Raw genomic sequence first — 22,974 nt, 5'->3', positions numbered from 1 at the left:
TCTTGGGGGAGAAATATATAAAATTAGTAAAAATTAAAAATGTATAATTATATTTATAATTACTTCAAATGCTGAAATGTTGAGCTAAAGCAAATGTTCCAGAGTTTTGGAATGTCTATAACGTCATTTTTTATCATTAACAATAATCATTTCTTAAAATAAACAATTAAAATTATATTTTGTAATTTAATCATGAAGATAAGATTAATATAAGTAATAAACAAACAATATTTATTCGCAAATTGCCCATACTAAAGGCACAAATATAGCCGGCATTGCAAAATATGTTTTTGGTTGTTTTTAATTGTAAATGGCTTTTAAATTTTTTATTTAACGTCCACTTAATATAATGTCCAATGCCGTATTTAGGAGGGTATTGTATGCGAGTTCACTGGGCAGCAGTTTTTAGTGAAGACACTGAAATATGATACTATATAAATTATAGAGTTGATGATTTTATTTATATTTTTGCATAAATAAATAGAGAAAATTTTTTTGATGAGTGAAAAAAGATCAATGGGGGTGGCAGAATTGAGTATGCCGAGTGGCACAATTCCTTAATGCAGCCTGATTGTGCCTTATAAACTATCATAATTAAAGCATATCAGTATATAAAGTTATAACTGACAATAATCGGTAGGTATCTATANACTATCATAATTAAAGCATATCAGTATATAAAGTTATAACTGACAATAATCGGTAGGTATCTATATATAGTGATGTCATAAAAAGTAGAAATATTATACATAGAATATGTTTTATAATCGCTAATTCAATGTTTATATATTTGTTTAGATGTCAATGTTATTAATCATAATCTAAGTAAGTACTTGACTAAAGAACTTTAAATTATATATAAAATAATTATTATTCTAATTCCTATAGAAAAATTAAGAATTTTATGAAATACAAATAAACATTATAACATACCATTTAAGATTGATTTATTTAAGGATGTGTTGCGATTGTAAACTGTATTTACTAATAATGAAAAAGTAGTAACCCGAGCCAATTATGCTTTAAATCAATTCAACAAATTTTTACTATAATCTCCTAGTACGACATTTGTTCGGTGACTGGTTTTTCACTGTGGAGTAAAATTCTACCTTATGCTTATCAACAATAGTAATAAAAATCTAAGCTATACCGTATCGGTACGCCGGCCTTGGAGAATTGTCCTCAAGAGTTATTGATAATTTAGTAGTTAATAGTATTAAAAAAAAAAAATACGTACTTATATATAAAAATAAATAATCAAACAACGCGTTAATAAAATGTTTTATCGTATAGAATACAAATAACTAATAATAATTATTAAACAAATCAAAAATACATATATTTTTTACAAAATCGACAAAATTAATTTTCTTCTATTGGCAATGTACACAACTAACCTCTCATCGAAAAAAACCATTCGTGGTTTAAACGTTAGCTATCCGAATGACGCTATCTTCTATTGTTACTAATTTTACGACACAACCAAGCCATGGCGCGCCATTTAAAAGACGGAAGATTCACATTTTTGAGAAGCACATTGGTGCCTAATTTTATCTTAGGTACTGTCTCAGAATCCCATTTTGTTCTTTTCTACAATTGAGCTAAATATTTCCGACACCAGTGCTTCCATATACTTTTGAAATATTGAGAAATACGCTTTCAACTTGTTAAACAGTTATTAGATATGTTCGTTTAAACCGGTTCAGATAGGGCAGTTAGAGAATGAATAATGAGGAAATGAACAGGAGTGATTTAAAACAAGTCGCTTGGATCAAAGGATATAAATATTAATGGGCGACTATTGAAGCATTCTTCTGCTTTACAGTAAATAGCTATTTACAAAATAAATGTGCAACACCCTATTCAATAGATATTTCATCGATTTTACTCCTGTCTCCCATAGGCTACCAAAGTGAGTCGAGCGCGCTAGAATAAAATTTCACTCCACGCTGTTTTCAGACAACATGTTATTAGTTTTCTTTTGATACTCTTCCGTTTGATATAATACTCTTTAAGTTGGCGATTTGACCCATATGTTTTACATATCAACCACTTACAATTTCAATTATAATAATTGTAGTTATATACCACAAGGTGTTAGAATGATTTATATTTAAAACAATAATTGAAATTAAATTATTAATTAATTTAAAATTAAATTCCATCAATGGTCCAGTAATCATATCTGATAGGTGTGAAATTTCGCCTAGTTGGTGGCGACCACTGTACCATAGTTAGTCGTTAGGCAAACGGCAAACCACGTTTTGTTGTAGGCCGACAAATGTCCACTTGCTATATTACTAAGATTATAACCGATTTAAAAAAAATACTTTTGAATTTATATCCACTGGATAATACTAAAAATATTTTATTGTTACTTATTTGTTATTTAGATATCAATATGACTTCAGATTATATTAATAAGAAGGGGAAATGGATATACGAAACATAAAATTTGAAGTTTAAATCTTTATATAACTACTATTTAAAGGCTAATATTTTCTACATAAAACTTAAAAATACACTTTTTAAAAATATGTCTCAGTTTTTACATACAAGAAAAATTTTGATGAATAGTGTTGTGAACGTAATATTTGGTGATAATAAGCGGGTTAGTTAACGTTCTTTCCTGTTGTCTCTAATCATGCAGGAGAAAGAAGTAGAGAGTGGACTGTATAAAATAAGTGAAATGTATTTAATGAATATATAACAATTGACCTGTTTCTTTACTTACTGAGTATTCTGATTAAATTTGAATTAAAGTCCTATTTAAACGTTATCAGGATTTTCGAAATTTTTTTATTGAATAGCAGTATACATTTTTCACGTCATTATACTATAGATTAGATACCATTAACTAAAAACGTGTCCTTCTTGAAAATATTTTTGTGCAACAATTCATATAACTTAACTTTTCGATTTGTACACAAAAATCATATTTCATTTCTTGACTTTAAAAACCGTACAAAGAAAGTGAGTTCTGAGGGCTATATTTATTCCAACGTTAAGTTCATTATATAAACTTTAAATAAAGCTCTATTTAAAGATGACATAATTTCTGAAACTTTTAAAAAATCTAAGAATGAAAAAATATTATAAGTATGCAGAAATATTCATATAAAAATACTTTTTGGGTAGGTTTATCATGGGATATTCTTTAAATTAAGCATGTAAAATTTTGTAAATGTAAAATTAATCATGAAATGTGATTTTTTTTAGTTGGTGAAATGCTCCAGAATTTTGATTGTAAATAATAATTTATTGAACTTATATGCATTGGATAATACTAAAAATATTTTATTGTAACTTATTTGTTATTTAGATATCGTTAGGAATTCAGATTATTATAGTAAGTAGTAAAAAAATAAATACATACATTTTTTTATTTAAAAATTAATATTACTTCAAGTTAATGGCTATTTTTTCCTTAATAAAACTTAAAAATAAACTGTAGCACAGAGGGTTCGTGGCACAGTGTAGGAGTGTCATAGTTGAGACAAGTTTAGATGATATCCGATAGTGATTAAAATCACTATCATAAGAATAGCTTTGTTGCATATCTGTAGATAGATTTCCATAGTAAATTACTCAATAGAGTAATATATGATAAACTACTTAATATCGTTCATCCAAAATTTTATGTCCCTTTAATGACTTCCAAAAATACAAAATTAATTTTCATAAGAACTTATTTGAGTTTTTTTATATAATAATACCATTGTATAATGAACACAATCAATTAATCTAAAATTGAAGATAAAATTTTTTGTAGCATATTAAATAAAAAATTTAATACCAAAGTTGCCTATTGAAGAATTTTACTTAAGTAAATTAATGGATAGTATATTATATTTTTAGGATTTTCAATAATACAGTAACCAGCTGGCACTCCTTGATTAAACTCGTGAACTGTATGAATCAGAATTCCGTTTAAATGCACCATAAGCAGCGTTACAATTTATTTTTATACTAATTAAATTGTTTATGTTAGCAACTTATTCCGATATATGTATTTTATTTGTGTTGGGTATCTCTCGATGGGAGCCTAAAATACCACTAATAATATTTTCAACGCTTAAATTTATCTGTCAACTACACTTAAATTCAGATTTTAAAGTGTTTTTAATAGCCTTCAACATAAATGAGACTTTATACGACTGAAGACGTTCTTCTAGATATTTACTAATGTCTTCAAGTTCATAAGTGCCTTCAGGCACTTTAATTTCCATGTTATTTTCAAGAAGCTCGTTATATGATTTTATCAGAGTGAATGTTTTGTTTAACTTGTCTATATTTAGTATTGAATTACATCCGTAAAATCCCAACAACGCAACCTCTGGTGCTCCAGTAAAGTCTATTGGTGGAAAAAACTTGATGTGACTTCCGATATTGTTCCATGCAGCGTAACAGTCAGCGATTTGAGTATTGCGATTTAAAAAATTTTAAACACAGCTGACCGCAAATGTTTGTGTTATATTTTTATTTCTAATTATTTTTGATAATAATTGTATTTCACGCGCAAACTGGTGAAATATTTTCAAGTTCTAGTGGAGGTGGTAAATTTCCAAAAAAGTCGAAATACGGCAAGTCCTTGCTTTTCTTGAAATACGCTACCCAATGCGTTTCTTTTCCGTGGTCAACATCCAAATTAACAACTGCAATCTCGTATATTTTGGGTTTAACAGGCAACTTATCTCTTAAAAAGACACCACGAAAATCACTGATTCCGAATGACTCAGCATATTTTATAAAATCTAAGTCGCTGAGTACACGTTGCTTGGGTAGTGTCGATGTTAGTTTTTTTTATGTTTCAAATAGAATCATCTACCCTTCTTCTTCCTAGCATATGGGTGCAAGTATAATGCATTAACAATTTTCAATGGTTTATTCGAATTAGCGTTTATTTCTGACTTCATGTGCAGCTTTTACAATACTCGATACTCCACCAGCCAACGATCCTAAAAATGAAAGTCCAGAAAAAATGGGAGTGAGTGGTAGCACACCACCAAATTAAGGTACTCTGATAGTGCGAGGTGTTTTAAATTTTTGTTTTTCCTTTACCGCAATACGAGCGTCTACTAATGTTAAGTTTGCCGCTCTGTTAATATCTTTTAAATGACGCATAGATTTACGTCCAACTCGTAGTACACTACCAAAGCCCATTTCAATTTTTCTTTTAGCTTTCATGGTATTTGTTATAGCATACTCAACAACTTTTTCTCCAAATGAACTATCGTTTGCTTTTACGCGGTCCTATGCGCGTATTTCCCACTTGTAATCAGCCAAATGACGTTCCGATAAATCATTTGTTCATGCGTACGCAATATCATGTTCACGACACGTTCCATCGTGTTTATTTATTCCAGGATCACCGCGTATTAGCCTTTTATTAATTTTTGTGCTTGGTCCGTAATACTGATACCCCTGAACATGCAAATCAATGGGCAATCGATTAATTATTGAAATAACAATACCACGTCCTACACTTCGCTTCGTCACACGTCTCGTTCGCATCATTTTAAATTTATAACTGTAAAGGTTTTTTAGTTTTTCATCATTTATATTTAATCGCTTGACGAATTATAACGTGCGCTAATAATGTTTTTTGAGAAACAGAAACATTCTCTATCAGTCGATAATGTCGCGGATCTACATACCCCATCGAGTCTAAACATGGACCACTGTTACCCAACATAATAAGATGCATAATATGTGGACCATCAAATTGTGGTATGTTTACACGAAAACCCTGGCATAAATATAAATTATTAGTTAAGATTATGGATAATGTGATAAAATTATCTATGTTCACCAGTAGAGAAAACGTACCTCTTCCCGAAAAATTAGAAGCAAACTCTGTATTTGTATTTGATGATGTAATTTGCGAACAACAAAATCATATGACACATTTATTTTGCCGATGGCAACAGAATATCGGTGATAGTTTTTACCTAACACAGACGTATTCTAGAATTCCTAAGCAACTGATAAGAGATAACACTAATATAATTATACTGTACAAACAAGATGAAACACGTTTATGAAGATCAATGTTCCAGTGATATGAGTTTTAATGAATACAAAGTTTTATTACTATATTCATAGATGATGACCTCAACAATTTTCGATATCGATGGCTTGATGGGCTTGATGTGTTTATAAAAATGACGCGAGTATAAATAGACGACTCATACTGATATAAGTTTAGTTAATATCAAGATGTTGAATGAAATCATACGCTTTAAACAAAACATAAAAAATAAAATACAGTTAGTTCATAGAAATGTTGAGAAATTTTGTACGTACACATTGTCACCGCTGGTGATACCTCTTCAAGAAATAGCTCATCAAAAATGTGTCGAAGCAGAAGAAAAGCAAAAGCATAGAAAGTCATTATTTATTTAGACTTGGAAAAAGCCCGTCCTAGAATAAAAAATGATCCAATTATATCCTTAAAAACAGAAGGAACTTACATGATACATAGCTCTAGCGAACCCTCTACATCCCAGGAAGAAGTTGAAATAAAGATGGAAATTTTATTTAAAAATGAGCCTTCTACATCTAAGAAAAAAATAATGATAGAAAATTTCGATAAGCCAAACGCTCGTTTTCTAGCGAAATGCAGCAAAAATATTTATTAAAGTGGTTGTTAGAATTTGACCCGGTTTACGGTTTAAAGTATGTGAATAATAATTATTTTATCTTGGGCAATACTACGATTAAAATAACCACTAATTTATGGAATTTATCAACTTAGATTTAAAAGTAAACCTGCAGTTGGTTCATTCAATAAAATTGATTTATAGGATTATAAAAAATTACTACTTTACACTGATGCCCATTTAGGTCGAGATGGGATATTGAAAAGTAATGTAGGCTATAAATATAAATATATCATTAGTTTCTTGTGTCCTCCGAAACAGCCAGTGGTGTGTTAATCTAAAACATTTTAAACAAAATACCTAAGGAATACGTATATTGAAACGATCCTAATGACCTTATAGTTCGATTAGAACTTTTTGACGCTACAATAAGGGTTGGAAATACAGGTGTGGGAAACGAAATACTGCCAATAGAAGAAGACTTACGAAAACTAGGTGTAATATCATGATTTAAGTAACAGAGAAAGTAGCAAGTACGGCAAAGAAGACTTATGGCAAGCAGATTTAGTAGATATGAAAAAATACTCTACAATAATTTTTAATTTTACATTTATTTTAGCGATTATTGAAGTTTATACAAAATATGCATGGGCAAGCCTTTAAAAAATAAATCAAGACAGAAGTTATGTTGGCTTTTGAGAAAATCTTGTACAATAGATCTCCAAAAAAATTACAAACAGATTGAGGTTTAAAATTTTCGAACAAACAATTTCAGTTCCTCATGAAGAACAAAAATATAAATCATTAGACAACCTACTCTACAATGAAAGCGTCTGTTGTGGAACGACTTGATAGAACACTAAAAGAAAAAATGTTGAAAAAATTTACTACTAATAGATCATACACTTGGATAAACATTATAGCGGATTTAATAACAAATTACACTAATACAAAGCATGGCGCTGTAGAAAAAAACTCCTGTTATAGCATAACGTAATCCTGGAAATGTAAACGGATACCTAATTTAAAATACAATAAAAAGTTTAATATTGGAGATAAAGTTCATCTGAGTGGGCATAAAGGATATACACAAAATTGGACATCGGAAGTTTTTACAATCGCAAAAATTCGTGATACAAATCCCGTCGTGTACGAGCTGACTGATGAAAACAACAGACCTATAAATGATTGTTTCTATGAGATAGACTCAATTTCCAGAAGTCTATTTAGTGCAAAAGATCATTAAGAAAAATAAAGACAGTTGTTTTGTCAAGTTTGTTGGTATGGATAATTCACATAATAAATGGATAGATTCGATCAATAATAAAGTATATAATTTATATAAAGTGCCCATCATTTTTTTTGATATTTATTTTAATAAAACATTTAGTTAAAATAGATAAACAATTATACAAACAACACGTGGTGTTTTTATATACAATTTTTTATATTATATTACATTTTAAAACTATTAACGATTACATATGTACTACAAACATTTATTTATAACTATTTAACAAAAAAAAAAATCTGAAAACTATTTATTCTAGAGCACATATTTTTACAAATTATGTTTTCAATATTTAATTTTAACAATATTTTTTTTCAACGAGTATAACTCAAAAATACTACTATATTTGTATTAACCTTCCTGTGATGGTGGTATAGCATAATGTTTAACTCGATGTATGGTTTTAGCCAAGCACCATCGGAAGCCAACCCAAACATTCGACTCATTCAACTGATTATAGAAAGCGTCGCGGGGTGATAGTACCGTTTCATCAAATTATCCCAACTATATAGGAACTCGTAGGGTTATACACCCTTACGCGTCACCAACGGCATGTCTTCCGGATGGAACACCTTGGCCGTCTCCCGGAATTTAACAAAATCGGGCGTCATTAGATTACCGGCCAAGGTGGAGAGGGAGGAGGCCATGAACCAGAAGGTGTCGACGAATCGTATGAAGAAGTCACGTATTTCATGACCAAAATATACTTCTCCTCGGAATTTCGGTATGACCGAAATGGTTTGGTCGTCGCACCCCAATTCAGTGGCGTTAAAATGCGCGTCGTATCCTGAAAGATTGTGCAAGAAGCACGGAACAAAGTTGACCGTCTACCCTTTCAGGTTACAAGCATTGCACAACTTCTGTCTGAATCGGCCCGATAGATGACACTGGTCTAAGACTTTGGGGTTGGAATCCTTGAATGCCGTTCGGCACAAGTCACATACCGCTTTCTCCCCGTGCCTGCGCACATCATTGACAGACATTAGGATGAGAACGTTGGTTTTGCGCAACAATTTAGAAATGTTGCGCGTCACTTTAGTTACAGCTATTACAAATACCTTGGCGACCTATTCGCGATCCTCAGACCCACGGTATATCACCGGTGATTGTAGTATAGCGTAGCGTTTGAGGAGCTCGGAGGGCACATCGTCCGATATTTTCACCATAAATCAGTAGCTCATGGGATGTTGGGTGTGCACAGTCCTAATATAGGCACCCATTGATCGTCTGTTTGCTCCAGCAAGGCCTCAAAGTCAGCGTAGATGACGAACGATAACTGTTGAGTATTTACCCAGACATCAAATTCGACCATACTGCCCTCTGCTAGCATAACTGGTAAAATTGGTTTATTTTTGCCGAAGAATATGCTTTTTAGGCATATCATGAAAGCTGGTGAAGCAACGTTTACAAGTGTATATTCGACCATGATGTTTGATTTTTTGGATGCGCACGAGCCTCCAAAAATTTGTAATGTACGCGTAATGTGATTTTTCAGAGTCTCCAATATACAACAGGTCAAAACGATTTTTTTGCTCTTGGTCGGCGTCTTTTAGTAGATATAACATTTTTACGTCGTCTCGTTCCAAGCCGTACACGTTGACAGACACGTTAGGATTTCCTCGTTAAAATATTTTCGATCAACGCGATATTTGTGGTCTCCCTTGACGTGAATCGCCAAAATGGACCACTTGAAATAAGACTGAGTGATATTCTGTGGATTGATGATTGCTTTTCTTTTATGAGCCAGCAAGGGGCGTATACTTGTGTACACTGAGCATAAGGCCGTCGATATGCGAAAAAGTAAAGCCGCTATCCCTCTCCAAGTACGTGGTTCAGCTTAAGGTACAGGATGCTGTACTCAACGAGGGTTGAGCAGCTGAAACGGTTCCACACCTCCATGGCATGTCTATATTCGTCGTCATCGATATTAGACTCACTCAACTGACTATTGAAAGGGTCCTGAGGTGGTAGCGCTATTTTGTCCAATTTAGCCCAATTATCAGTGTACTCGTAGGAGTATACACCCTTACGTGTCACCAACGGCATGTCTTCCGGATGGAACACCTTGGCCTTCTCTCGGAATTGAACGAAATTGGTCGTCATTAGATTAACGGCCAAGGTGGACAGGGAGAAGGCCATGAACCGAAAGGTGTTGACGAACCGTATGGAAAAGTTATGTCACGTATTTTGTGACCAAAATATAATTCCTCGGAATTCGATATGACCGAAATCCTTTGGTCGTCGTACCCCAATTCAGNTGACCGAAATCTTTTGGTTGTCGTACCCCAATTCAGTGACGAGAAAATGCGCGTCATAACCTGAAAGATTGTGCAAGAAGCACGGCACAAAGTTGACCGTCTTCAATTTCAGGTTTCTAGCATTGCACAACGTCTGTCTGAATCGGCCCGATAGATGACACTGGTCTAAGATTTTGGGGTTGGAATCCTTGAATGCCGTGCGGTATAAGTCACATACCGCTTTCTCCCCATTCCTGTCCACACCATCGACAGCACATTTGGATAGGAACGTTGGTTCTACGCAACAATTTAGAAATGTTGCGCGTCACTTCAGTTACAGCCATCACAAATGCCTTGGTGACCTCTTCCTCTTGTCCTTGCCGTATATCGACTTGTGTTGATTCAACGCATGTTGATCTCAAAGAATATGCTTCTTAGGCACATCATGACAGCTGGTGAATCAACGTTTACAAGTGTACATACGGTCATGATGTTGGGTTTTTTGGCTGCGCGCGAGCCTCCAAAAATGTATACGTGATTTTTCAGAGCCACCAATATACAACAGGTCAATATGATTTTGTTGCTCTTTGTTGGCGATTTTTAGCGGATATAACAACCACTTCATCTTAACGTAGTCTCGTTCCAAGCCGTACACGTTGACAGGCACTTTAGGGTTTCGTCGCTCAAATATTTTAAATTGGGACACAGGTGTGGGAAACATCAATCCCGTGATATCATACCTGTGTTTCTTGTTAAAATATTTTCGATCAACGCGATATTTGTGGTCTCCCTTAACGTGAATCGCCAAAATGGATCACTTGACTCAAGACTGATAGATATTCTGTAAGTTGATGATTGCTTTTCTATGATTAATTTCTTGCGGAATCGGAATATATGATGAGATTGCGAGGGGCGTATACTTGTATACGCTGAGCATAAGGCCGTCGATATTCTATAAAGTAATGCCGCTACCCCTCACTTGGTATGTGTCTTCCTTGGCGAGCATAATCTCAAAATCATCATCGGATAGAAATGCCCTATACCATGTCTTGAAGGCACGGACTTCGGGCAGTTCTTTCGATCGCGGTATATGGTATGAGGCCTTCAATTTGAGATTATACTTGATCGGATGGTTACCTACGATTTCAGAGAGTCTGACGACCAGGTCGAGTATCACGGCGCGCAAAAAATCTCGATAGCTTGCGAAATTTTCTACGCCCTTCCACTAAAATCAAACTCAACGTGTTCTATACGTACGTTCAAGGATTAAGGCGTACCTACCCTAGAAAATCATTTTATTTTTCCGCATAATAATCCATTTATTACATACAATTTATAGGCATACGGCAAGTTGTGTTAGTTTACGTCGGGTGTTATCCTCACACTACCCATTAAGTTAATTTATGTTTTCATTACCCCCTCACTGTTTAGGACTTGTTGAAGGAAGACTAACCCTCGCTCCATAGTTAGTTTACGCTAGGTTTCGTCGTTCCCCCTTCCATTGCATTAGGATAGTTTACGTAGGATTTAATACCTCCGAACACACTTCTTCGATACAACACGAATGATTAGCAAGTGTATGAGATGGAGGACAGCTCTCTCTAATTTACCCTACTAATGTTATTTCTCATTATTCATTGTGGAATTTTTTTCCACCTCAAAAAAGAATTAAGAAATAAATGCAAAAAAAGTTATTTCGTCCAACGGTATTCGAACTTCGTACCCCGAGCTTATACGACTGTAAAATATACAATGCAGGCTCTGTGCAAAACACATAGATAAAAATAACTGTTAAATCTAGTTCAAAAAATTATTCATTATGATAGTTTTAAGAAAAAAAGTAAGAAAAAGTAAAAAAAATACTGATTTACAAAATTGAGAGTTGAGAAAAAGTGGACACAAAGATAATACATCAAAGTAATATAATATCTTTTCAACTTCACAAGGGAGCTAAAAATATTTCCAAATTATCAAATAAATGTAATAGAACTTTTTAAGGCATACAATATAAAAAATGAATTTTGATAAATAGTGATAAAAATAATTATTAGTGTTTCTGTGCCCCTCGCCATTTGACTTTAAAATAGACACGCAATTATAAAATAATCTTCCTTGAAAAAAATTTTTGCATCAATTCAAATAACCTAAATTTACGATTTGTATACAAAAATTGTATTTTATTCCTTAACTTAGATGACCGTAAAAAGAAAGGAAAAAAATTAGTTCAATGTGCAGTTTATTATATAAACTTTAATAAAGGCTCTATTTAAACATTTCTGAAACATGTTCAAAACTTGCAAAAGAAAAAATGTTATTAATATGCATAAATATTCCTGCAAAAATTACGTTTAAACATAGAAAATATTATACATATAATGTAAATTTTTATTTTATTAAGTAACTTGCACTTAGGTGATACAAGTAAATATTAATTTGGTTAACTTATTTATAAGTTAATCCATGTATACATTTATTCAGTGGATATTACTAAAATCTTTTATTTTAACTTTTTTGAGATTTGGATCACAATAGGACTTTTCAAGAAACAAGTAAGTACTTAAGAGGCAATATTGGACTCTTTATCTAAGAAAATTTTTTAGGCCTACATAATAATTGTAATGTATCTTTATTGCCAGCTATACGGTCGCCTAGACTTTGTATTAAGTAGTATTATACCTTTTCCTCGTCATTTAACTATACATTAGACACTAATTTGTAAAAAATGTCCTCCTTGAAAATATTTTTATTTAAACAATTCATATAACTTATATAATAAAATTATATTATAATATTAATTACTAGTCTACACCTAGCATGCGCTCCGCCCATGACCCGGGCGGTATGCCCTTTGGGCGTATTCAAAAATTATTGTAGGAGGGTATTTAATATTTTTTTACTTTGTTAAACATGCTCTAAAATTTTTTTTGTAAAAAATCAAAGTGATAACCAAAAAAAAGGACATTAGGTCCTTATTTCAAGAAGTTGCCTAAAAAAATATTGCTTGCGCTGGTTCAAGGGGGGCCCATATCTCCCTTAAATATACCCTTGGTATACACAAAAATTATTAATATTCTAATTATGATAATTGTGTTAATATTATAGAATAATTACAAAAAATTGAGCAGGTTATTAAACGTGGGACTATTTCAAAAATTTAATTTTGATAAAAATATTGATAACACTGATTTAATGTTGGACAGCATAGATGTCACAGATGAATCCCAATTTAAACGATAAACTCATAGACTCATAAATCGTATATGAGAAAAAAAAGATTATTAATAATGTACTGTTCTGATTATGAAAGTTCAAACTTATTTAATAATAACCGCCTTGAAATTTATATATAACATATAACATTCCTATATAAAATATATATATAAAAAATATAGTCCTATGTGTAAATACAAAATAGTGTCCTAATAAAAATACATGTTACACCATAAAATTAAGGTTATGAATAAACGCATGCACAAAAATGAGTCAATGCGCATATTAAAACAATGCGGACTTAAAAAAAAAAAAAAAAGCTCGTAAAACAGTTAAATATGAAAGGACTGAATTGACTTTTTTATCATATCTCAGAAATGTCATTAGGCGGGCCTGGTGAAAATTTCAAATCTTAAATCGTAAAACGCTGGCGTCAGCGAGCGTTTTAATCGAAAACGGTAGAAATTTTAAAAGGCGAGCAGACAAGCAGCAAACATTTTTCGACCTTCGCCAATAATTTTACCGGAGTCTGGTGACCGAATACTTTCGTTGAAAAAACAAATTTTCAAAATCCAAGCACACTAAGTTATTTTCCCAGAAAAGCGTTTTTTATCTTGTTCTATAATATAATAAGGTATTAAATATTATATCTGCGATTTTTTCAGGCATTTCTTGTGGCTATTGAGTTTAATATTTTTTAGTTTTTAAATAATTAATATTTTTAATATAGTTATAATTTTAATTAATTATAACTTAACTTTCCGATTTGTACACAAAAATCGTACTAATTTCTTGACTTTAATGACAATGCAAAGAAAATAAGTTATGAGGAAAATATTCATTTGAATGTTACGTTTATTATATAAACTTTAAGTAAAGCTCCATTTAATGTTATCAGAATTTCCGGAACTTTTTCAAAATCAAAGAATGATAAATGCCATTGAAATGCAGAAATTTTCATACAAAAATTACTGTATGGGCAGGTTTATCGTGAGATATTCAATAAAATTACGTTTAAGCATATTCAATTTTGTAAATATAGAGTTAATCATAAAATGTAATTTTTTTTAGTTAATGAATTGGTCGAAGAATTGAATTGTAAATAATAATTTAATTGATTTATATGCATTGGAGAATACTATAAATATATTATTTTTACTTAATTCTTATTTAGTGATCAATACGACTTCAGATAATAGTGGTAAGAGGGTAAAATAGAATTAACATACATAAAATTTGTTATTTAGATCTCAATATTATTTTATATTAGAGGTTAATTTTTCTTATGTANATTAACATACATAAAATTTGTTATTTAGATCTCAATATGATTTTATATTAGAGGCTAATTTTTCTTATGTAAAATTTAAAAATATAGCGTTTGAGAATATCAAATGTTATGAATATAGAAATATAAATATAGAAATAGAATTATAGAATATTCAATTACAACTAATATAAGTTAACATATCGCTTGTTCAGTACAGTTTTGTCGTTGTACATAACTGAAAAATCGTAATTTTTGAGTTATTTGCAAATAATAATAACACTGGTATTTTTTCTATACTGATTGAACGACAAAGTGAATATAAAAATTTATTTGTAGTATAATAACTAAGTGTAATATTTTAGGTTTAACTTGTTATCATTGCCATTTCAAAGACAGTACAAGATTTTACATTGCTCTATATAAAATATTATATTTATGTTATAATAGTTATTGTTTCAAGTTATTAATAAAATATTATATTACTTAGGAACATCCATTATGCCATTTGAAGTAACTAACGATTGTGAGTAAAATAGCACATATTTATATTCTATAACATGTTTATATTAGTTAAATATTTTTAGTCAGGTTTATCATGAGATATTCATTAAAATTACGTTTATACATTTAAAAGTTTGAACATATAAGTTCGGACATATAAAATTATATTTATAATGTATTTTTTTTAGTAAATATCTTGGCCGAAAATATGAGAAGTAAATAATAATTTCATTTATATCCACTGGATATTACTAAAAATTATTATATTAACTCTTTTGTTATTTAGTTATCAATAGGACTTCACCTTATAATGGTAAGAAGAGGAAATGGAATAAGTATACATAGAATATTTTATTTAGATCTTAATGTGGCTTTAAGTTATAGGCTAATTTTTTTTAGAAATTTTTTTGTTTAAAAAATGTTTGACGGCTAATTTATTCATAGTAGAACAATAATTCTTTATTGTATTTTCATACTATGAATACTAAAGGAAAGTTTATTGTTAAAAAACAATTAACATAAAATGTATTTGTTTTTAGCTAATGACTTCAGTGAAGTTATAAGAAGTAAATTATAATTTAATTGATTTATATGCACTTGATTATATTAAAAGTATATTATTTTAACTTATTTGTTATTTAGTTATCCATGCGTTTCCATATAATAGTGGTAAGAGCGGAAAATGGAATTAACATTTATAGAATTTATTATTTAGATCTCAATATGACTTCATATTAGAGGCTAATTTTTCTTATGTAAAATTTAAAAATATAACGTTTGAGAACAACATATGTAATTACAGAATAGGTTTAAACATAGCTTATTCAGTGTTTATATACTTGTTTAGATGACAATTCTCGAGTTTTGAGTAAGTATTTAACTAGAGAACTTTCAAGCGTATATAATATATTTTTTTAATTCCTTAATTTTCAATTTTCAAAAATGTTCCGTGATATTGGACAAATTGTATCGTATGGCACATTAAAGTTTTTTGATTGTTGATAAATTTGTCTTATTTATATTTTTAATAATTTAACATATTTTATTCAACGATTCGTCTATTGCGAATTTCATCATAGCCAACCAACAAACTGAATTTTTACTAAAATGTAAAATTTCTCGGCCAATATCTTATAGTGGAACAATATTCGATTATCATACTAAGCATACCAAAGAAAGTTTATTGCCATTACATTATTCGGTTAAAATTTTACTAGGAACAGTAAATTAAAAATAAAGTTATAGCAGTTATAAGATTAAAAAAAAAATTGAAAATGCCTTTTTTACAGTCTCATAGTTTTGAGATATTTTATATAATGTTTAAAATTGAATGGAGTTTTTCAAATGTTTAGTGATGATAACTTAAACTAGATTAAAAATGTTATTTTGAAGCATAATTATCAAAATCAGTCTATAATTTACATGGACAAATTTTTAAAAAAATCACACGTTTGTAAAACCAGTAATTACTTATTTTCCGTTTGTCTACGATAATACTACCCATTTGGGACAGGTTTAGCTTAAAAATGTCAGTATTTCCAACAATATGTCAGAATCTAAGAATTAAAAAACGTTATTAATAAGAAATAATATAAAATTAAACGTATAATGTATATTTTTTAGTTAATACCTTGGCCGAAGCTATGAGAAGTAAATAATAATTTGATTTATAACTTCTGGATATTACTAAAAGTATATTATTTTAACTTATTTGTTATTTAGATATCAATAGGGCTTCATAAAATACTGGTAAGAGTGGAAAATGGAATTATCATACATAGAAATTGTTATTAAGATTATAATATAACTTCAATTAGAGGCTAAAATTTGGAAATAACATATTTATGTTTTAATTAGAATTGTTTTAGGATATTAATTATTATAGCATTTCTAATTAACCTATTTTATGTATACAGAATAGGTTAAAACATATCTCATTAAGCGTTTATTTTCGTTTAGAAGACATTACTCTTGTTACGAGTAATTATTTAAATAAAGAACTTTAAGTTGTATATATTGCTTTTTTTAAATTTCTATAGAAATAGTGAGAAATTAAATATATAAAAACAAACATTATTACATGACATTTATTATTTATTCATTTATGATGATGATATTACTTAAGTTTTAATAATTTATACTGATACTTTTGATGTCATTCCCTGAATTTTTCAAAAAAATTGTATTATTTAGATAACAAAATACAATTTACATATATAGAATATGTTTGAACATCGCTTATTCGTTTTTTTTATTGTTTAGATGACAATACCGGCTCCTCAAGAAACAAGTAAGTACATAAGATGCAATATTGGACTCTTTATCTAAGATTTATTGAATAGTGATATTAAATTTATTTTGAAAACTATTGAAAATATTGTTGATTGTCCTGAACTACTAGCTCAAATACCACTTAATGTCCTTGTTAAAAATTTTATATCACTTCCTGTTATTTTACATTTCTATTGGTTAATAAAATTATAATATGCACGCTCCTCTTAACAGAATAATTTCTTATTTTAACAAGTTGGACAACGTTGATTTTTATTTGATTCACTACAGCAGTGTTTTTCAACCTGAGGGGTCGCGAAGCTTCTGTTGTTCGCCAGAAGTTAAGAGAACTTCAGAAAAAAAACAATTATAATTAAAAACCCAGCACAGGGGGGTCGCGGCACAGTGGTGACATGGCATAGTTGGATCAAGTATAATGATATCTGACAGTGATTAAAATCACTATAAAAAAAAAACGCTTCTATGCAAATCTTTAGATAGTGTTTAANAAAAAAAAACGCTTCGATGCAAATCTTTAGATAGTGTTTAATTTTAAAAAATTGGTGGATTATTCCAAAAGCTTCATAAACTGCTAGTTCCTTATTAATATCGTGATTAAGATAAAGTATGTCGAATGAAAATAGAATATTAGAATATAGTATTTCCAATAAAAAAATTATGTTGATCAATACACTTTTCAATAAGTTATAGCGTTATAAAGTTAAAGATGTAAAATACAAAATCGAAAATTTTCACACAAAAATAGCATTCGGTAGCCATTTTCACCTTGAAGACAAAATAAAGTNTTTCACACAATAATAGCATTTGGTAGCCATTTTCACCGTGAAGACAAAATAAAGTCCGAAATTTTTTTTTTACATAATAAAGTAGATTACATTAGCTTTAATTTAAGATATATATAAAAGTGTCAGACTTTCCGGAACACTTTCAAAATTTAAGTTGAAAAAGTCAATTTTTTGTGAAAAAGTTGTCATTTTGAATCCCCCCTGTAGGCATGTAAAAAGTCAGATTTATAAAAAAAATATACCAAATGATAGGTAATGACATCATACATCTATAAAAGAAAGAATTATATTGAAATGTTCATTTTTAAAAAAGAAACGGCAGTTTTTAGTAAAAAAAATTGAAAAAATTTCGAAAATTAGCGATTTGTAAATTTGTAATTTTTTTGGAGGTTTCCCCCATTTACGGGGAACAAGGTAAATTTTTACAATTTTTAAGGGTAATGTCTTTACTGTATTTGCAACACATAGAATTAAATCGTTCTCTAAATTCAAGCGATTTCTTTGCTTACTTTTTATTTGGGCCATTGAAGAAAATGTCAACTCGCATAAGTATGAGGTGGCAAACGGAATCAAACACCTCAAAGCCTCAGTTGCTAATTCCGGGCATTCTCTTTTTCTCCTTAACCAAAAGGTATCCATATTAACAGATTTGAATTCCAAGTGTAACATCCCATCGGTAGATAATTCTAGCAGATTTTCTTTGAGCTTTGTTGGCAAATTAGCCTCATTTATAACTGCATTTAAGAAAGGATTTAAGATCCACCTCTGTCCATTATTGTTCGATATTTCTTGCACTGAGAAGTAATGACACAATTCTTCTTTCAAATTATCTAACACCATTTTCATACCAGGTATATATTCCTTGATATTTATCTCACATCCGACTTCTTTGACAAAAGATTGTGTTCACGAAAATGAATCGAAGTTATTTTGATTTATAGACGACGACCACAAGTCAACTATTTTTGTAAAGCCATGTGTTTTGTCTTTTGCAGTGATGACATTTTCATCTCGCCCTTGAAGACTTTTATTCAAGATATTTAAATGCTCAAATAAGTCAGAAAGAAAAGCTAATTTCAAAAGGAATGCCGGGTCGCAAATGAATTCAGAGTATTCTGACTTAGCCTGCTGTAAATATATTAAAAGTTCAGCACGAAGTTCCATAACTCTGGTCAGTACTTTGCCTTTCGACAACCACCTAACCTCTGTATGGTACAGTAAATTTTGGTGGAGTGCCCCCATATCTTCGCAAATAATTCGAAACAATCGTGTCTGCAGCGCTTTGTCTTTAATAGAATTGATAATCTTTATACTAATATTTAAAACTTGGCTATATTCCTGTGGGAAGGTTTTGGCCGCATGAGCTTGGTGATGGAGACAGCAATGCACCCAACGAGCGTTAGGCATATGTTCTTTCAGCCTAGTAATAAATCCACTCTTTGCACCAGTCATCGCTTTTGCTCCGTCGCTGCAAATACCAATGCATTTATTTGCCTAATCGATATTCATATCTTGCGTAGTTTCAAGGAACATGTTATACAAACACTGACCTGTAGTATTTGTGGGAAGCGCTCTGCAGAATAATATTTCTTCCATTAATTTTTCACTGGATTCAAAACGCACAAAAGCTACAAACTGCGCACAACCCGCAATATCCGTGAATTCGTCAAATTGCAAAGATAAAAAAGTACTTTCCTTTATTTTTTCTATGACTTGATCACGAACGTCAGTGGCCATATAAATTATCCTGCGTTGAATGGTATTGTCAGAGAGAGGTATACTTTTGATTTTTTCGACTTCTTGTTTCCCAAACATAATCTCTGCTATATCTAAAGCCGCTGGTAAAATAAAATTTTCGGCAATAGTGTGAGGTTTTCCAGCTTTAGCCACGCGAAAAGCTATTCGATAACTAGCAAGCAACGCTTTTTCATTTAGGTTGGACATTTGTAAATCAGTTTTTTGATGTTGAAGAGCTTGTAGTTTTCTCTCAAAAAATTCCAAGGGCTCATTTTTTTCATTTGGATATTTTGTGTTGAGGTGGCGTGTTAACTTTGATGGATTAATGCTTTCTCTTGATAAAGTTTTGAAGCAAATTACGCACTGTGGTCTATTATTAATCACAGTAAACCCGAATTTCAAATAATTTTCGCCATAAAGACGTTTTTTCTTCGTTGTACTGCCACTACTTTCACCAGAAGTTGACGGTTCTGTCAATCTTTTCAGGAATTTATCCATTTTAAATTATTACAAATCACTTCAAATGCGTAATTATTACTGAAAGATGAAAACAATGTCTAACAGTCGTCAAACAATTGAACCGTCGACGTGAACTGAGTGAGTATTGCTTTGTCCCACGCAACGCTCGTTGTGTCTCGCTCACTCTCAACATTTTGCAAGCTAGCCACCACACTTGCCGAACGGCTCCGGCCGGCATCGTCTTTGGTCGTACGTACGTACGTATACCGATGTGCGTAAATTACTTCCTTAAGTTATCAATTGATGATGTTTTCGATGTATGTAATTGTAAAATAATTTGTTTTACGAACTATATTACTTATACTGCATGAAAATGTCGTATAGAATGAATATTTGTAACACATACATCATAATAAACGAACATGATAAAAAAGCGATGGGTCGGGGGGGTCGCGAAATATTTTTTCATACCAGGGGGGTCGCATAATGAAAAAGGTTGAAAAACACTGCACTATAGTGAAACAAATAAGGTCTTAGACTGTTAAAGTTTTATATATATTTTAGATCTTAAGTTATTAATAACATTTTTTTTTCATATAATATAATATTTTATTCAAGATAATACATAATGGTTACATTTGTTTTTTATAGTTACATTATATTTTTTATTTATATTATCTTTATTTATTACGTGTACTACCTGCCCACTAAGAAGTAATTTATTTTTTTTCTTTTTTTTAAAAGAAATAGTATTATTGGTATTATTATTTACTAAAAAACTATATATTTTACATTTAATTTTTTTTTTTTTGAATTTGTATGAAAAATATTTTTGTAAAGAAGTCCATTGGAAATATATTTGTACTTCCATGCAATTAAATACAATTTTTAACTATTAATTGGATTAAATTTACAATTTTACAATGAAGCAATAAAATTTTTGTTTTGTGTATAGTTATTAAATTTATTGTTTATTTACTATAATTATAACTTTATGTTTTGTATTAAACAACAATATAAAATTATTTTATGTTGTCTGATCAGGTGAAGATTAGAAAATACAATCCAAATGGAAAATTCTAATAAAATGTAATAATTATTCTAAAAAATCATTATTTTGTAATACTTATTTGAAAATAAAATTATTTTCAACCTCTTTAAAATTTTTCTAAAATAATTATTTATTAAAAATATTGTAAAATTATTTATTTAATGAAAATGTAAGACTAAAAATGTTTAACAAGTACTTCATTAAAATATTACAATAAAAATCTGTTGAAAATATTAATTTCGTAATAATGTGTAAATAAATAAAAAAAAGAACGTTTAAATAATGTAATAACAGAAATATTATTTGAATAATATAATATAATGTAATAATTGTAAAATGATATATTACAATAATAAAAATACATACATGTATCATGATATACACAGTTTATCCCTAACGTTATAATGTACTACTAGTCTTCGCCCCAGACCATAGGCCCTACGAGCTTCTACGCGCCTTCGGCGCGTAACCCTCTTCGGGCTGTCATCATAAGTAGGCCACTTATTCCGGTANACGCGCCTTCGGCGCGTAAGCCTCTTCGGGCTGTCATCATAAGTAGGCCACTTATTCCGGTAGGAGTACCCGACTATGATGGGCACAATAAGTGTTTTACAGAAAAAATATTACATCAGAATCAGTGTAACAAAAATATATTAAAATTTTTATTATTTAAATCAGGAAAATTCAAAAAGAGAAAATAGTTAAATGTATTGATTTGACGTTAGACAGGTTAGTTGTCATAGATGGATCCCAATTTTTACAATAAACTCATAGTCTTATACATCAAATATGAGATAAATAAGAAAAAAAAATTAAAAGTTCAAAAGGAAAAATGTACATTTGAACAAAAAGCCGATTAGCCCAAAGATCAAACAAAAGATATATAATAATATGTTAATATAATATGTATATTAGGGTGGTCTTTAATGTATAGATGCAGAATTTTTTTTTTCTTCAAAATTTGATTGAGGTACCCCCGGAATTTGTTCAAAACTATAAAAAAATAATTTGTGTCAAATTTCATTAATTTTCAACCCTAAGCTGTGCCTTAAGAGGGTTGAAAATTCAATCATGAGGGTAGTTTTTCAATAATTGTAGTTTATCTCAAAATTTATGACTTTTACATAAAAGTTTATAAGAAAAAAATTGTAGATATGAATATTTTGCATAAAAAAGTTATTACTAAAAAAGTCATAAGTCAAATATTTACCTCGAAAAAGTTAAAAGTTCAACAATATGAAAAAAATGGGCGTATTTATTTTTGAGTAGTTTTTTACGATTATATCCTAAAGTATTAACGATAGGAAAATATATCTTATAATAAAATATTTTTTGAATTAAATTTTCAATAATATTTGTCTTTAGTACTTTTTCCATAAAACTGCTCATTCGATCACAAAATAACAAAAATTCAATTCTAGAGTTTTTTATTATAGTATCATACGTTCATATTGCACAAAATAATAGATTATTAGCTTCGATGCGAAGCTGAGAAGGTATTGGTTTTACTAAGATGTGTTTAGTTTTTTTTTTTTTTTT

The 22,974-nt window shown here is 30.1% G+C and overlaps 2 long non-coding RNA genes across 3 annotated transcripts; both read left to right on the top strand.

Moving 5' to 3' along the window:
• Positions 1-796: 796 nt before the first annotated feature.
• Positions 797-14,542, top strand: LOC126909131 (uncharacterized). Its single transcript, XR_007704940.1, has 6 exons — positions 797-825; positions 3,220-3,246; positions 3,323-3,349; positions 12,647-12,679; positions 14,412-14,438; positions 14,515-14,542. It is a non-coding gene; the product is annotated as an uncharacterized LOC126909131 (long non-coding RNA).
• Positions 14,543-14,840: 298 nt separating this feature from the next.
• On the top strand, positions 14,841-21,621 carry LOC126909130 (uncharacterized). 2 transcript variants are annotated; one of them, XR_007704939.1, is made up of 12 exons: positions 14,841-14,922; positions 15,098-15,133; positions 15,300-15,326; positions 15,398-15,424; positions 15,651-15,677; positions 15,754-15,780; positions 15,959-15,979; positions 16,735-16,761; positions 16,834-16,860; positions 17,374-17,401; positions 19,184-19,359; positions 21,429-21,621. It is a non-coding gene; the product is annotated as an uncharacterized LOC126909130 (long non-coding RNA). The 2 variants fall into 2 exon arrangements; XR_007704938.1 differs by lacking the exon at positions 19,184-19,359 and having other exon boundaries at positions 14,854-14,922; positions 21,429-21,614.
• The last annotated feature ends 1,353 nt before the right edge of the window (positions 21,622-22,974 follow it).

The sequence above is a fragment of the Daktulosphaira vitifoliae genome, unplaced genomic scaffold, assembly GCF_025091365.1.
Source record: "Daktulosphaira vitifoliae isolate Bord-2020 unplaced genomic scaffold, ASM2509136v1 Scaffold_135, whole genome shotgun sequence".
Taxonomy (NCBI): domain Eukaryota; kingdom Metazoa; phylum Arthropoda; class Insecta; order Hemiptera; family Phylloxeridae; genus Daktulosphaira; species Daktulosphaira vitifoliae.
Note: the sequence above shows the minus strand (reverse complement) of the source record. Positions and strands in the feature narration are given on the sequence as shown.